This window comes from Oreochromis niloticus, linkage group LG12 (genome assembly GCF_001858045.2).
Source record: "Oreochromis niloticus isolate F11D_XX linkage group LG12, O_niloticus_UMD_NMBU, whole genome shotgun sequence".
Taxonomy (NCBI): Eukaryota; Metazoa; Chordata; class Actinopteri; order Cichliformes; family Cichlidae; genus Oreochromis; species Oreochromis niloticus.
This window is the reverse complement of record NC_031977.2, coordinates 29,616,707-29,632,617: the sequence shown is the minus strand read 5'-3', so window position 1 is coordinate 29,632,617 and position 15,911 is coordinate 29,616,707. Positions and strand designations below refer to the sequence as shown.

Below are 15,911 nucleotides of genomic sequence, written 5' to 3'. Positions count from 1 at the left end.
CGGAAACAGTAAAATGAAGTTAGCTGTTTGTAGGCTTAATTAGTTTGAAGGCCGATGAGTTGGCTAAGGTGTTTAAATTGTTTTCTTCTTCCATACAAATATTACTTAATAAAGTAGAAATAGAGAAAAGTGCAGAAAGAAGACTTCCAAGAACAGACAATAGACTGTATTTCCTGACATTGCACCATAATCACAAGATCATTTCTACATGGCCAGTCAGAATGACAAACACAGTATAACTCAGCATCAGTGAAAATGCTGCATGACATCTTGTCAATATTTTATAACAACATCTGAGACAAAGTTGGCTCAAATGTCTAACAAGGAGGAAGGGCTGTTAACTTTCTGCAAGACACTGACATTTCCTGGTAAAATAATTGGCAACGCTTAACAAGAAGGTATGCATAAAATCCTAAGTAATTACAGAAACACAACAAACCAGAAACGTTGCTGCTTAGTCCTAATTAATGAATACCTCACACACGGTTCCTGAAAAATACTTAATAGGCTATGCTCTATAGTCTGCATACATTTTACAAATGTACTTTGACATTGTGTGCTTATTTGCTCTGCAGACGACCTTTAATAAATAGTTCAGTCCATAACCCCCATTGAAACAAGCAAAAACAAACCAAAACTACAACACGGTGCAGTTAAAAAAGACTTTATTACTGAGATACATACACACACAGGTGTCAGTCATCATAACAAACAAATGCTGCTGACAGGGTTTGTTTTTTAAGATATTCATTATGATAACAGAACAATAGTAATAATAATAATAAATATATAAATAATAGGTCAGATGTATTATGCAAAAGGATAATGAAAAAAAACCTATTAAGACTATAGTCAAATAGCCCCTGTTACGACTGCTGTCTTAATGTCTCTCATATGCAAATTTAAGTGTGCAGGTACCTTTCCGTCATTGGTGGATCCAGGGGATGGTTCCTGTGGACTGGCTAACTACTGGGAGACAACGTATTTGATGACACCGCCGTGGACGGCCAGCCATTCATCCTCGGCCCATCCCAACCGGCAGACTTTATGTTACCCGTCTAGTGATGTTTGTTTTACACAGGAGCATGTAGGGGTGGACTGCCCTTTTGTTTGATTACAGTTTTCTTATGTTTTTGTTAGTTAGGGAGGTAAGTTGCTGTTGTTTGGTTTAATTCTTTTGAATAGGCAAGTTTGATTCATCCTTGAGATAGGCTCCTTTTTGTTTGCTGTTCTGGCTTTAGGTCAACCCCAAAGTTATAGTCCGCTCCTTTCCCTGTTTTAAATCCACTCATTGTAAATAAATCACCATCAAACTGCGCTAATCGTGTGATGTGCTGCTTGGGGTCGGACGGGGATGGATCACCCTTATGTTATGGTCTGGCCACCCCTAGACGGTCCATAAAAGCCCCCAAGAATTACCTTACATGTCTTTTCCTAATCATTCATTATGTTATGCATAGATGTAAAGGAGAATTCATAAGGACTTGAACCACACTGCTGTACTTACGCTACACTCTGTAATAATGTTATTGACATGGGTCTGGTGTCGAAATGACTCAATGACCCAACTGGGTTGTGGAGGGTTAGTATCTTGCCCAAGGATATTTGGCATGTAGACTGGGATTGAACCACCAGCCTTACAATTAATAGGTGATCTGCTCCACCACCTGAGCTACAGCTCCCACTGGCACGGGTTACATACAAGAAGCAGAGCCTAGGGTCGAGGGGGATGATGCGCCCATCACTACAGGTGAGGACACTGAGGTAGTTAAACAACTCCATAGGCCCTGGGGAAGATAAAATTCATCCTTAGTTCCGTAAGGCCCTGGATTTTGTTGGGTTGGATTGGAATGGTTTTGCAACATCCATGGAGATCTGGGATTGTGTTTCCCCATGTTTAAGAAGGGAGAACAGAGGTTATGTTCCAGTTATAGGGTGTGCACTGGAGCTGGTCTATTTTAGTAAAGACAGATTAGCATGAAAGCAAAACTGTCAATTTATCAATCAATCTACATCCCTGAACTCAGTTATAGTCATGAGTTTTGGGAAGGGAGTAATAATTGGACTAAAATTAATTAATAATAATAACAAAGACTATTAGCATACTAATACAGCAACACTGCAGACATAACTAGTGCAAACTGAATTATGTTAAACCTTACATTCACTTTGAGTATTCATTCATTTTAATATAGGTCATATTTATACAGAGCCTGTTTTTTAACAACAATTTTTCACACAAGGCAACAACTTTATACTGAGCAGATTTATTGTTGAAGCTTAATGTTTGTAATTCATAGATTTTATAATAGAAGCTCAATGTTCATAGTTAACCTGCCACTGAAGGTTCAAAATATATCAGCTAGTTATAGCACAAAATGGAAACCCCACTATTAACTATACGTGATTTGAATGACTTGCTGGTGAAGTTGATCTTTAGTTTTCATGAAAAGTGGTTCAAATTGTGGGACAGTATTATCTTTTTCCCTTCCATAAAAGCTGGTCCAGTGATGAGGAAGGCAACAAGGGAAGCACTGAAAGGAGTATTTCCTAAGAATTCAGAAGATTTGACCAGCTGTTGTTTTCAGTGTCATGGAAATACTTTCATATCTTTTATTTGAGTTATGAACATTCCTAAGCAAAATGAACTGTTCATCTGCAACCCATAAAACAACATACACAGATTAATGTCTGAACAAGACAAGCTGGGAAATGACACATGAAGAACTAGAGCTACATATAGAGGGAGGTTAACTGGTTGGGGTACCAAAAAACAAATCATTATTTGGTACCGATACACTATACACAATACACTTTTGCATTTATTTCTGTGTAATAGTCTAAGATAGCTATTATGCCTGTAATTGCTTTTGCTTTTGTATATGTCAACACTGATAGCAAAGAACTGACATATGAAGATTGAATTATATAGCAAAATATGTGGATAGCATGAGGTTCCTGTCATCCAGAATTAGTAAAAGTGGGTATAAAAATGAATGAAGGGATGGATAGGCAAGCCTGGGGAAATCAGCTTAGACTAAGAGCTAATTCCCAGTCTGGCATATATTTAAAAGTGTTGGTGGACAACACTGAGTTTCAGCAAAGTTTTATGTCTCCAGCTGCATCTGCTGTCTTTACTGCTCATCTGCATAATGTGAAACTATTGCAGTCTTACCTAACATCACCACCTGTTCTATCAACCCATGTTCATGCTCACAGTATTTCCCTATGGGCAGCAAGCACCAACAAACCATTTTTTACCAAACTGCGTCCGGACAATGAGCACTTGTTTGTTTTTTCTTGGAAAATTATGTAAATCTATAAGTAGTGAAATCGTTGGCTGACCTGACCAACCAACTGTTGGTTAGTTCTGCCTTTGTTCCGTTGGCTCTTTAGTGACATTTTTCCACTACTTTGCTTTTCATCACAGTTGGAAATGAAAGGAATCTGTGTTCATCACAGCTACTTAGTGAGAAATATGATGAATCACTGAGCTCAGTTGACCCTAGAGCCCGGACCTTGTCCCACACTGAAGGAATCCCCCCTGGCCTCAGTAAGCTCTGATGTGAACCAGTGAGTAAACAAATGAGTCGTAAACACAACAGATGGGACCTTCGATGACTAATTTCACTGGCCGATATAGAATGGCAGAAAGGGGCACATGATCACAAACACTGAAAAGAAGGGAGCAATGGAAAGTTTGTGTTTTTCTTTCTTGCCTGCTGTCAAGTTTGGATCATGACAAACACTTTTATTTCACACACCAAAGCATCACGTCTTCCCGCTTCCATCGGTGTCATCGCTGCACTATCTAATAGAAATCACAAAAAAAAAAAAAATCATCTCCTGAGTGGATTTGTGTGGCAGAGTGTCGGCCTTTATCACAGTTTTTATGACAGGGGGGATGAAAATTCAAATGCAGATAACATATCACACGCCTCACACATCGCTGAAATTAATTTTTTTTCTTTCAGTCACTCTGTCATCACTGACTGGCTTGTGTTTTCAGTAATCTCATTTGGAGGCGAGTAAAGCTGCCCAGGAAGAATTAAAAACACAATGGCTCTGACAGCAGCCTCCAAATTCTCTCCCATAAAGTCACCAGTTAAGGGGGTGACTTGATTTCTTAGAGTTTACTGTTGCTACCATCTCCTCTTTCTCCTTTTGTTTTGTGCCAATGAATGGCACCCATACATTACAGATTATTAAACCACTTTCATCTTCTCCCTTTGAGATGTATGCTGGTTTCTCTTTGTAAGTGATAAGCACCGTGCAGCACGAATAAGCGACGACTGCATAACAAAAAAGGAAAATGGGAAAGAAGATGGGAAGCTCTCTGTGTGTGTTGAAGAGGAAACTGCTTAGAGAATACCAACAGTGTGGAAAAGGAGCAGAGCAAGTGATCTGTCACAGCCACTGGCTTCACAGCCTCATTCTAGTACTTACCCTGAAAGCACAGATATCCCACCATTGCCTTCAACACACACATGCAAACCGATGAACACACTCGGTATTACCACACCTGCACATGCAATTATGTATATACATATAGGTGTGGAAGCAGATATGGAAACAAAGTCACACAATCGTGTACCGGCTGTGGGTTCACACAAATACTTGCAGGCACCCACACTTTTCTTCCCATCAGTTCCCACATCTATCAGTGTGGGGTGAGAGATGATTTGGAGCGGCTCAGTGTTTTGATCATTAGTTTGGACTCATGGAGTGCGGAAGCAGTGAAAAATGAGACTGCTATCTCATGGCCACCTGTTCTTTTAATAAGAAAAAGAACAATTCCCAATCACAGGATGGATTGAACCTGATGCCTGGGGGGGTGGACATACTGTGTGTGTGTGTGTGTGCTTGCATGCATCAGAATTTTGTTCTGTCAATCTATGTGAAATGTACAACAGAGCTGGGATAAGGGTATTGCATAAAGTAGAAGAATCATACAGCAGAACTGCATGTGTGAATATGTCATGTGGTAGACTCCATTTCTTTCTTACGCATCACTCAGTTTTTACACAGTTACAGTTTTTCTCTGTGAGGAAAGTTTTGAGAGTTACATTGTTTAATATTCTTGCTGTGCCATGACATTATTCTAAAGGAAGCACTGATATTACAAATTATACATAAAAATGACATTTGCTTTATTTAAAATCTTTAAATTATTTATGTTTCTACTTTTCTGGCCTCTTGTTCTTTTGTGATTTCTGACCTCTTGTAGAAAGAAAAGCAGACGTAGTGCGATGTTAATAATTGATTCCCTAAAGTGCTAAGGCCAGAGACACTAGAGGTGACTGAACTTGATTTTGTTACATTGGTTGAAAAAATTATTTGACCCCCTTCTGAATTTGTACATTTGCTCACTTACAAAGAAATGAACAGTTTCTATTTTCATGTTAGTTTAGTTTTAATGGAGAGAGACAGCGTATCAGTCATTAATAAGCTCCTCCCATGTAGTTTTGGGGTGATCTGCCGTGATCATTCTTACCCCATGAGGGTTGCTTGAAGCTCCAGACTAAGTGTCACTAATGGTTATTTCTTCCATTTCTGAATAATCAGACCAACAGTTGTCACTTTCTTGCTGATGGTCTTGCAGACCATTCCAACCTTGTGCAGGTCTACAACCTTGTCTCCTGATGTCCTTTGACAGCTCTTTGGCCTATGGTGGTGAAGAGGTTGGAATGGAAAGAATCAATTTTGTGGACAGGTGTGTTTTGTCCACATAATGAATTGAGATCAGGAGTTTCTGTAACTGATTGATTGTAATCTGTCTGTCTCATGGGCACAAAGCCAGCACACAGTGTAAATTTGTTGTGGGTTGTAGGAGATCAAATACTTGTTTCATTCAAGTAATTCATTTAACTTTGATTTAGTTTTTCTGGATTTTTAGCTGATATTTTCTCTCTATATTAAAATGAAATTACCGTAAAAATATCAGAGATTGTTCATTTTTGCAAGTGAGCAAATGTACAAATTCAGCAGGGACTTATTCCCCCCACTGTGTACAAAATTGTGTCCAAGATTTTTTTATAATTTGTACAGTGACTGAGATATTTTTCATTCCCTATAAAATCCCCCACATACTGGTATGCTGGTTATTTGATGATACATGTTTATATCTTTTTAGAGAAAGAAGCATCTTAACAAACAAACAAACAAACACAGCATGGTGGCTCTTGGTTTGGGGATCAAATTGAAGTGCCAAAACAGTAGGAGGAACCTTTACATGACCAGTGATGCTGAGAGCAGAAGGAGTGCAGGGGATAGACTGGTTATCTTGCAGCTCTGCATTGAGCAGACAAGCAGTGATCAACCAGATTGGTGTTAGGATTTGGTGGCGATAACACCGAGTTGCTTTGTGAAAGCAGCAGTTAACCATGTTAAACTGAACTTTACGAGTGTGAGTCATTTCCAGAATGGGGCTATTCCTTCTCCCCGCCCCAATCAGCATGACTAGATACCAGGGGAAATAAGAACATATTGCCCACATTTAATTGATGAAACCAATCTCTTACCCTCAGAGTCAGATCAGCTCCAGTTCACTTGGTAATCCTGCCACCTCTGTCTCCGTAAAAATATTTCTCTCTGTTTTTCAGCCTTTTGGGGAAATACTCACAAAACTACTCAGCAACATTGAGAATGAACTGCAAGTGGCCTTTAGACACTATGTTGTTGCATTGAAAAACAAACAAAAGAAAAACTTCGAAGTTACTGTCTGGACAAGTGACCTACAACAGCAATCTTTTGATCATGAATGTTTCAGTTTCGCCAGAGAGTGTGATAAGTGATTTTTATCCTTTTATCCTACATCTTTCAGAACATGAGACTGGAATGGGGATTATGAAGGAAGAATCATTTTAAAAGTTTGGTAAAATATTTCATTCTGTATGAATTGGCAGAAAGCCGCTGCGGTGTTACTGCACAGTTGAGGACTGCTTAAAGCAAAATATTGTTTGCAGATTTTGATAACCTTTGCATGTATCTAAATGAAAGATTTCTTATCACAGCAGAGCAGGTGAGCATACCGACATTAGCAAACATCTGGCTTGTGCTGCAGTTTCGTGCGGCTTTGAGCAACAGCTTCATGCTGTCATTATAATCCACTGTGAGTCTCTGCAACCTGCCTTTTTTGTAGCAACGTTCCAGATTGGCAGCATATGGGTAGGTACAAAAATGCCTTCAAAGATACTGTATAATATCTACATTTATGACCTAGAATATTTGATTCTGTGTATAGCATGTAGCATTGTCTATCCTCATTACTTGGAAGATCACAGATCATTTATTTCCCTAAATATTTCGTGTAAAATCAGGAAATACAGTTTTCACTCACCATGAGACTCAGAAGTCTCGAAACATATAAACATTGCATCATTTTTCATATAATAATTATCTAAAATGCACACAACATGTTCATATTTAAAGCCCAACTAGCTATGGTTAGTCCCCAAAGTCTGCCTGGTTTAATAACATGCTCTTATTAAACAGATAAAATCCAGTCTTGTAAAATCTTATGCACCACGGAAGCAAATAGCTAGCAAGATAGCAAGTTTTATTACCTGGTACTTAAAATATCAAGGACCTCTTGTGGTGGTAGGCACATGCTCCTTCACTCTAATGTTCAAGATCTAATTTTGTTCATTTTTGGGTGAGAAGGAGCAGGAAATAAAATCTGAACAGAAAGCTAAAGGACACAATTATGGTCTACAAAGCAGTACAGAATTTTATTGTATAGAAAAGGCTCAGAATACGAGTTAAATAAATTAGTTTCTATGATGAATAAAACAAGTTTTGACACGGAACATTTTAAACCACAAGTCCAATCTTTCATTGTGAAGAAGCTGTTTTAAGAGATACGGCAGATTCGTTAAACGGAGTTGAACAGAAGAGCAGTTGGAGGTGAGCTGAGAGCCTTGTCAGCAGTATTAACTCACTTGATCCTAAAATATGAATAATTGCTTGGCTTATTTTGGGACGATGAGTCAGAGATTCCCTCCCTATTCTTATACAACCACAGGCGGAACGTGAGGTGGCAGCTTATGAGAGCTCCAATTTTGTGGGTAAGTCTGGCACATCTTTATTGATTTCTCCTTCTCCCATGTGTTTATGTAGGCTCCACTACATAAAGAAGGCGTTTGAAGGGGAACAAATGGACATCTCATCCGTTCTCGTTCAGTGTTTAACACCCACACCTTGACTGAAGCCTCGATGAGATGATTTCTATATGAGGAGACTGAACCCACACGTTTTTGCCTCTCCAAATGCTCAGTGGGGGTGAGCCTTTGGATGTACGCCCAAGAAAAACACACTACCATAGAGGCAAACACCAGGGGGCAGTAGTAGTCTTCAAGCCCCCTCAGTGAACCTCGACCCAGCTGTGTGTACATGTGTGAGAAAAAGGGATCCTCAGCAGCATCTTCTCCACAATCCTCAGTCCTAAAAAGCCTTTTAAAAGGCTGTATGAAAATTCATCGTGCTTTCAAACTGACCTATTTTGGGAGATTGGTTGCTTAGCTTCTCTGAAATTTTCCTCTTTTTTTCCCCACTCATATTCTCTCTTATCATGATGAGGATTTTGAGAAGACAGAGGAAATATTGGCAAGTTGCTGGAGCAGATTTAAACGCAATGGAAGCAGTAGCATGGTTTGAGATTGCCTGTGCTAAAAATAGAGCTGTAATACCCAACGTATCTCTTATTTTCCATGAATTGCCTAAAGAACATATGGCAGTTATGCACCCACACACAGCCAACATCCACACACACAGAAATATTACACATTATTCCTCTTCCGTTCATTTTTTTTTACTCTTTTATGCCTTTTCATAAAGCTTTTTGGACAAGCAAAAATGCCACCATCACTCTGTGGTAGCACTCCATTTCAGGAGAAACGCACGTAGTAAACAAAGTAATCCCCTCCTCCATGTTTTAAGGATTAATATCATATTTATTCATAAGCTTAGCGGGAAGACTGCTGTCGTGCCTGTGAAGGGACACTTAAGCTACACACATTCACAGACGGACATGCGCAAACAGCCATTAAGTGTCATGCGGGCCGGCTCAAACACACGTGTCCTTGTCTTCTTTTCGTGATGACATGATGTGTGGGTGGCAGATTGATTTGGTCCAGTGAGGGAGAGAAACAATCAGATCAAAGAGGAAGTCAAAGTGAGAGAGAGAGAGCAAGAGAGGGAGAATGAGCAAAGGGGAAGGGAGGACGTTGCGTTGGGGAGGTGAGAGAGCGAGAGAGGGAGCTCTTCCACTTTGACTTGATGGATTTAACTCTCATTCAAAGAGACAGACTTATGACACACGGGAAAGAGATTCGCTTTTCTTTCCTTTTATCTGTGCTACTAGCATCTCTTCTATGTGCACAACCCACTCATGCACACATCCATTTTTGCAAAAACACCTGAAACTCTGCTGTCCACACTCTCTGCTCTGCACACAGAAACTCACAAACCTCTAGCACTCATCTTTCCTGCTTTCCATACTTCTCCCCTTCTTTTCTTTCAGAGGTGGCTCCAGCTAAAAACCTCAGGGCTCAGGGGTTGCATTAGGGAGGTCCACTGTCTACAGTCCCCAATCACTGAGCTGTAGGAAGGGTTTCAGGACACCACTATCTATCTGATTGCCTGTGTGATAAAAGAATAAAGCTGTTAAGAGAGGATGAGAAGAAGCAGCAAGAGGGGGGTGTCACCATAGTAGTCTTTGGGGTGCCATAAGTTTCCCCCCCTCAGGGGCAAGATTGTGCGCCTCTGATTTCCCTGCATGCTCAGTACCCAGACTGATAAGTCCAGGCAAAGTGTGGGGTGCTTCCAGATAAGTGCTTGTGTGGTATCTTGGTGACATTTTGTTCATGACTGTGTGAGAATGGTGTGTTTATTGTGTGTTTGCTTGTGGTCCCAGGCGAGGATTACCTTAGCACTCATTATCACTCATGGTGAAGATCATCATTACAGCCCTGCTGGCCTAGCATGGCTCCCCTACGTCCCTCCAGTAGCTCACTGCTAATACCCGCACTGCTCTGAGACACACTGTAGGCTGCGACTAGCAGCAAAGGGTATATTACTGTACATGAAATGAGACCGTCTGATGCTTTGCTTCCATCAGGAAAAAACACCAAATATTAGCCATAAGTGAAACACAAACATCCGCTGAAAGTACGTGCAGTGAAAGCCAGCAGATGTACGACTCTGTTGGTATTGTTTCATCTGAGTGAAAGCTGCTTACAAGCTGCTCCAGCGTTTTACAAATCTGTCTCTGAAAAACAATTTCACTTTCACAGACCTCCCTCTCCCTCACACCCATTGTTCTCAGTCTTCTGTTTCCCAAGTGGGCATTGCAGCAAGCTCACCCCTTGATCTCACTTTCTGGATCAAATTCATTCTTCCTTGATAGCAGCTGCATAGCAGATTAACTGCTTTGTTATGCAAATTCTTGATGTGCTGAAGTTACTACATGTGCATGATATTGATCATATAATAAATAAACTGCAAACGGAAACGTTTGAAGGCAGAAGGTCAGAAATTTTGTGTGTCAAACTCCAGCTTTAAGCGTTACAAATAAAATCCCAAGAATAATTTAGAATTCATGAGGCTACAGTTCACAGATCTTTCCAGTTTTTATTTAGACCTCTGTAGAGTTTTTTTTCTCTCTGCTCAGCTCATTACCAGCAAACTTTCAGGCTGATTGTTGCCTCTGTCCACCCACTGTCTTATTAAACCCCTCTTCTATGTGTTATGTGTCTTATTTGATTTGTCTTTTAATTTGGCTTCTTTGACTTGCTGGTGTGAAATTAGCGCTTACATCCTGAACCACCTTTCCACTGCTACGTTTTCTGTAGCTTTCCAGTTTGACTCAATTGTTCTTTCTCACAAAGATTTGTTTGTTTGTGTTAGTTTGTGGAAATTCTCTGAACTCTGAGTTCACATTCTTCATTTCAAGGTGCTTTGAACAATAGGCCAATGATGCCAGAGCTAGACACTTCTCTGATCTCCAATAATAGATGAAATCTAAAAATTTCCTTTGATACTAATAGTAGTTTTATTATTTCTGCATCACCTGCTGCAGCTGTTTTCTCATGTGCAAATGGCAATATTTTCCTTTCATTGTGAATAAGATAATGGATAATCAAGCCAATATTATTCCACTTAATTCCTACATTTTGTATTTCAAATCTTCAGAAAATACTTAAACTCATGAGTGAGATGGAATAAACAACTCTATGAAACCCTAGTTTGCCCCATATGACATTTGACATTCATTTAACAAATAACATTAATAACATGCGTCTCTTCTGTTACTACTGGGGGAAAAAAAAAAAAAAGCCTTTGCAGTCTCAAAACAACCCTTATCCTGAAATCATCTTCAAACGTCAAAAATATGCGAATCACAGTATTCTGATCGACTAACAGCAAGCATCTCTGGTTCAGACATCATTTTCCTTTTCTGCCTCTCTTTGTGTCACAGGCCAGAAGGCTAGTACGTGGGAGTGGAACTCAAAAGCAGACTTGATGGACAAAACAAGATGATATTTAGCAAGGTTTTATTGTGCACAGGAAACATGTACAAAAGGCGACGAGAGGAACGTAGCAAAGGTCTCTGGCACGGAGGCACTGAAACAGAGGAGAGGGCGGTTAGATCCAGAGCTGTGGTGCGGATGGCCGAAGGTGAGTATGAGTTTAATCGGTTCGGGTTTACTTGCAGGTGGGAGGTGAGAGGCTTCGGGAGGGTAGCCGAGTGAGCGTCTGGCTGAATGGAGGGGTGTGTGAAAGGTGAGGTTCCAACCTTGTGATTCCAGGAATCCAGGAGTGATGGCAAGCGAGTCCAGTGAGTAGTGCTGTTTTCAGGAAAGGGGCTGCAAGCAGGTTTGGAGAGTGTTACCAGGTGTGGCCAGCATCCAAGACATTACACTGTAGGTGAGGTTAATCAGAGGCAAGAGAACTAGGGACACAAGGAGATGGGAGTAAGTACAAGGCAACCCCCCCAAACAAACAAACAAACAAACAAAAATATGAGCTGTGGGAGCCAAGGAGGCCTAGTTACCACCATGAGGTAGCTGACAAACTATCAAAGAGTGCAGGATTGCGCTGGCCTTAAGGGTCGCTGATTGCCGTCAATGGATTACAGGTGAGAGAAGCAGGTGAGGAACCAGAGCCTCATCCACATGGGCGGAGACAGGAACTCACAGGACTCAAATGGAAGAATACCACACACTCACTCACATCATGACACTCTTGCTGTACTTTTGCTGTTGGTAATCATTTGCAGTTGAGGACAAAATGAAAGGTATTTTTTATGAGGGGTTTCTAAAGAATATTCTGTTACAAACCTTTAACCATTTTAATATGTCTGTCTAATTAGAAATTATCGTGTAAAATGTGATGCAAAAATGATGAGGTTTTTATTTGTGTCCCTGTGTGTGTGTCCGTTTGTGACGCCAAGTAGCAGGAAGTGTCAGTCAGAATTCTTGGGGTCTCACCACAGTGTAACATTTGTTTCTTCTTTTTGCATGTGAAAGATATTTTGAAACTCAGGCTATGACAAAGGTGATTATTCATGCTACTTTTTTCCCCATTTCATTTAGGCTGCTTTAATTAATTTCTCAGTTTGCAAACCATCCTGGGATTTTTAAGCAGTGATTCAGAATGAGTCTGCAAAACCTTTGACCAAGAGGTCCCGTGAAACTCTTTTCAAGTCAAATTCAGATTCTAGTTCGAAATAATTGTGATTACCTTACAGAATCACACACCTTTCTCCATTAAAGATCTAGCTTAAATGGACTTCATAGAGCTTTTCTAGTCTCACTGATCACTCAGAGAGCTTTACACTTTAAGCTAGGTATAACTTTTTCCCATATATTCATGTGCACTAAATATTTAGCATTTGTCTGTCTCTGGTTAGACTTGAAATGTGTTGACTCTGTGAATAGCTTAAAAAAACAGTTAAGTTCAAGACCCAAGTATTTTAGAAGTGCTGTCGAGAACTAACCATTTCATTTATTTTATACCTTATTTCTCATTTCACTGGCTTTATTACTTTTTATTTTGATTTGTGTTGTCTAATGAAGAAAGATGCTTAATAAGTAAAATGGTTTATGTCCAGTAATTAACACATCTAAAACACACAGAACAGGGAAACTACAATGAAGTGCTGCCACAGAGCAGCAAAGAAAAGCTTTTGTCACACCAAAGTGAAACTTTTCCTCCCTTTTTTACTATTTGTCAAAAAGTAATCTTGAAAACCTGAAAGCTGTCGTCTGGTTCTTATTGCAAGTTGAAATATAGTCTTTAAAAGTACAGCTGTATTATTATTCATGAGTGACATCAAATCACATTTCACCTACATTTTAATGTTGACAGAAGAAAAGTGGTGGGTTGTGAATAATAATGTCATCTCAAGAGGTTCTGATTATCTTGCTGCATGCCTGGAGAATAATAAGACTCAGCAGCCCCCATAACCAGATAGAAATACTACTAATGATTTTCATCTGCTTTCAACATAGTTTAGTGAGAACTTTAGCTGTTAAACATACTGTTTTTATAGCTTGGCCCAAAGCCAATGAAACTTTTAGACTTCCTTATGCTGTAATGTACTGATTTTGATGGATGAACTTCAATCACTCATTCAATAACATCAGCGTAGAGGCACACACTCCAGGGAATATGTTCTTGGAGCTGATCCTCTTCTCTTTAAATGCAGAGAAACATATAAGAAAAAAAGTCCATCTAAGGCTTTAAAAGCTGATTTGATGTGTGATGTTGCACATAAGAATAGAAAGGGAGCTAAAGGGCAGAGAGATGGCAGAATCGATGGTTATCTCTGTTCATTTGACAGTGACATATAGAGAAAATCATTCTGGAATATGCTTAAACATTTTTTTGGGTTGCTTCCCACCCTTTTTGCTTCACCTTTGGCTTGAAATTTCTCCTTTCACTGACATAGCTGCAGTGGAAAGGCGCAATGAGGTGTGGCTGAGGTGTACAAGACTATTTTTAAATGTAAACAGAGGCATTCACAACCATCGAGTCACATCTGTCTCTGTCTGCAGATCTGCCTCCTCCTTTCTTTTTTCCACACATGGCCCAAAATATTCACCCACACGCACACTCAAATACTCGGTGTCGTTCTCTATCCCATCATCCCAATTCACGCTCCCTTTCAGATGTTTAATCACTGCAGAGGATTGTGGGATACAGTGCTGATAGGAAAAAAAGTAACAAAGCTGAGCAGATATTGGTTGTGCAGTAGTCGACTCAGATTCCAGTCTCAGCAGTTCTAACCTCAGCTGACCTTGAGGTGTTGTTAGAGGGAGATGTAGATAGCTGTCTGCCTGTCTGGCTCAGCAAGGGGCCTTCCTCCTTGTTTCACAAATAAACACGTATACACTCATCACGTAACCTACTTGCTTTTCAATTTCCTTCTCTTAACTCAAGCTTGTGTAAAAATATACAGTGTTTTCTCTAATCCACCAATTATACTGTCTCCCTCTCACCCTCCTTCTGTCACACACACTCGTACACACAGCAGACTAATCTCATCACTTGTAACACGTAGCGGAAATGAGTCTCTCTCTGCCATTACCAGCTGCCACTCGTACCACAATCTATTGCTCATACATCGATCAGCCACAACATTAAAACCATCAGCATAATATTCTGTGGGCTCCACCACGTGACTGAACAATCTCTGACCCTTTGAGGAGTGGAAGTGTGTGAAACATCTAAGAGCTTTGGCTATCCGGCACCAGATCACTGGGTCTTGTGGGGTAAACTCTCCATGAATTGGACTTATTCAGGTACATTCCTAGATGGTAGAATTTAGGGACGAAATCCTGCAGGGGCCTTGTTTCTTGACCATGTGTCCTTGATCAATCGGAGCTGATTTAAATTGCTAAATTACTTCCTCAACATGTCTTGAAGTTCTCCAGAGGCCTGGTAATGAACTAATTATTTGAATCAGGTGTGCTGACCCAGGGTGATATCTAAAACCTGCAGGACACCGGCCCTTGAGAGTTCCCCACCTCTGTTGTAAGGGGTGTGTTTGGTCTACACCCACTTTATGCACAGCGTTGTTGGCACATGTTGAGATAGCAGCATGTATGTTTCCGGAGTTTCCCAGAAACACATTGCACCAAGATGATCAATGATGTTCATGTCACTTGCTAGTGGTAATGATCAGCGTACAGCACCTGCTGTTGCTGCAGGTCACTGTCTGAAGGTACCAGAGCAGTGACTGTGCAGCCTATTGTCACCAGGAGGCAGTGTCAAAATAACACCTGATAATAAGGGCTGCTCTTGTTTATGCTTGGGCTGGTGTTGGACCTTGTTAGCCTCTACCACAGAGGAGACAGAAGTCATAATAGTCAAGGAAATGACAGAAAAAAACTGTACACTGCAGTCAGTGGTTGTATTTCACATGCATGCTTGTTGATCTTTGATTTACATGTCTTTTTTAAACACTTCTTTCTCTTTATAATGAACTCCACTTTCACCTTTTCTGTTCATGCTAACTTTTCAACCAGTCAGCATTCTACCTTTTGCATCGCATCATCACATCAATGTTGGAAACAATCCCCAGAGATTTTAATCCATATTGAGTTGCTGGAGATTTGTTGGCTACACATCCATGTTATGAATTTCTCATTCCACCACATTCCAAAGGAGCACAATTGGACTGAGATTTGGTGACTGTGGAGGCCATTTGAAGCACTGAAAACTATTATTATTGTCATGGTCAAGAAACAAGACCTTTGTGACATAGCACATTGTCCTGTTTAAAACAGTCATTAAAAGATGGCTAAGCTGTAGTCATAAAGGGATGGACATGGTCATCAATAATACTCAGTAGGCTGCAGCATTTAAATGATGCTCATTTCATACTGAGGAGTCCAAAGTGTGCCAAG

General features: G+C 40.2%; 1 long non-coding RNA gene across 1 annotated transcript; it reads right to left on the bottom strand.

Moving 5' to 3' along the window:
- Positions 1–11,090: 11,090 nt before the first annotated feature.
- On the bottom strand, positions 11,091–11,849 carry LOC102079705 (uncharacterized). Its single transcript, XR_269684.4, has 2 exons — positions 11,708–11,849; positions 11,091–11,622 (listed from the first exon to the last, which is right to left on the bottom strand). It is a non-coding gene; the product is annotated as an uncharacterized LOC102079705 (long non-coding RNA).
- Positions 11,850–15,911: the final 4,062 nt, after the last annotated feature.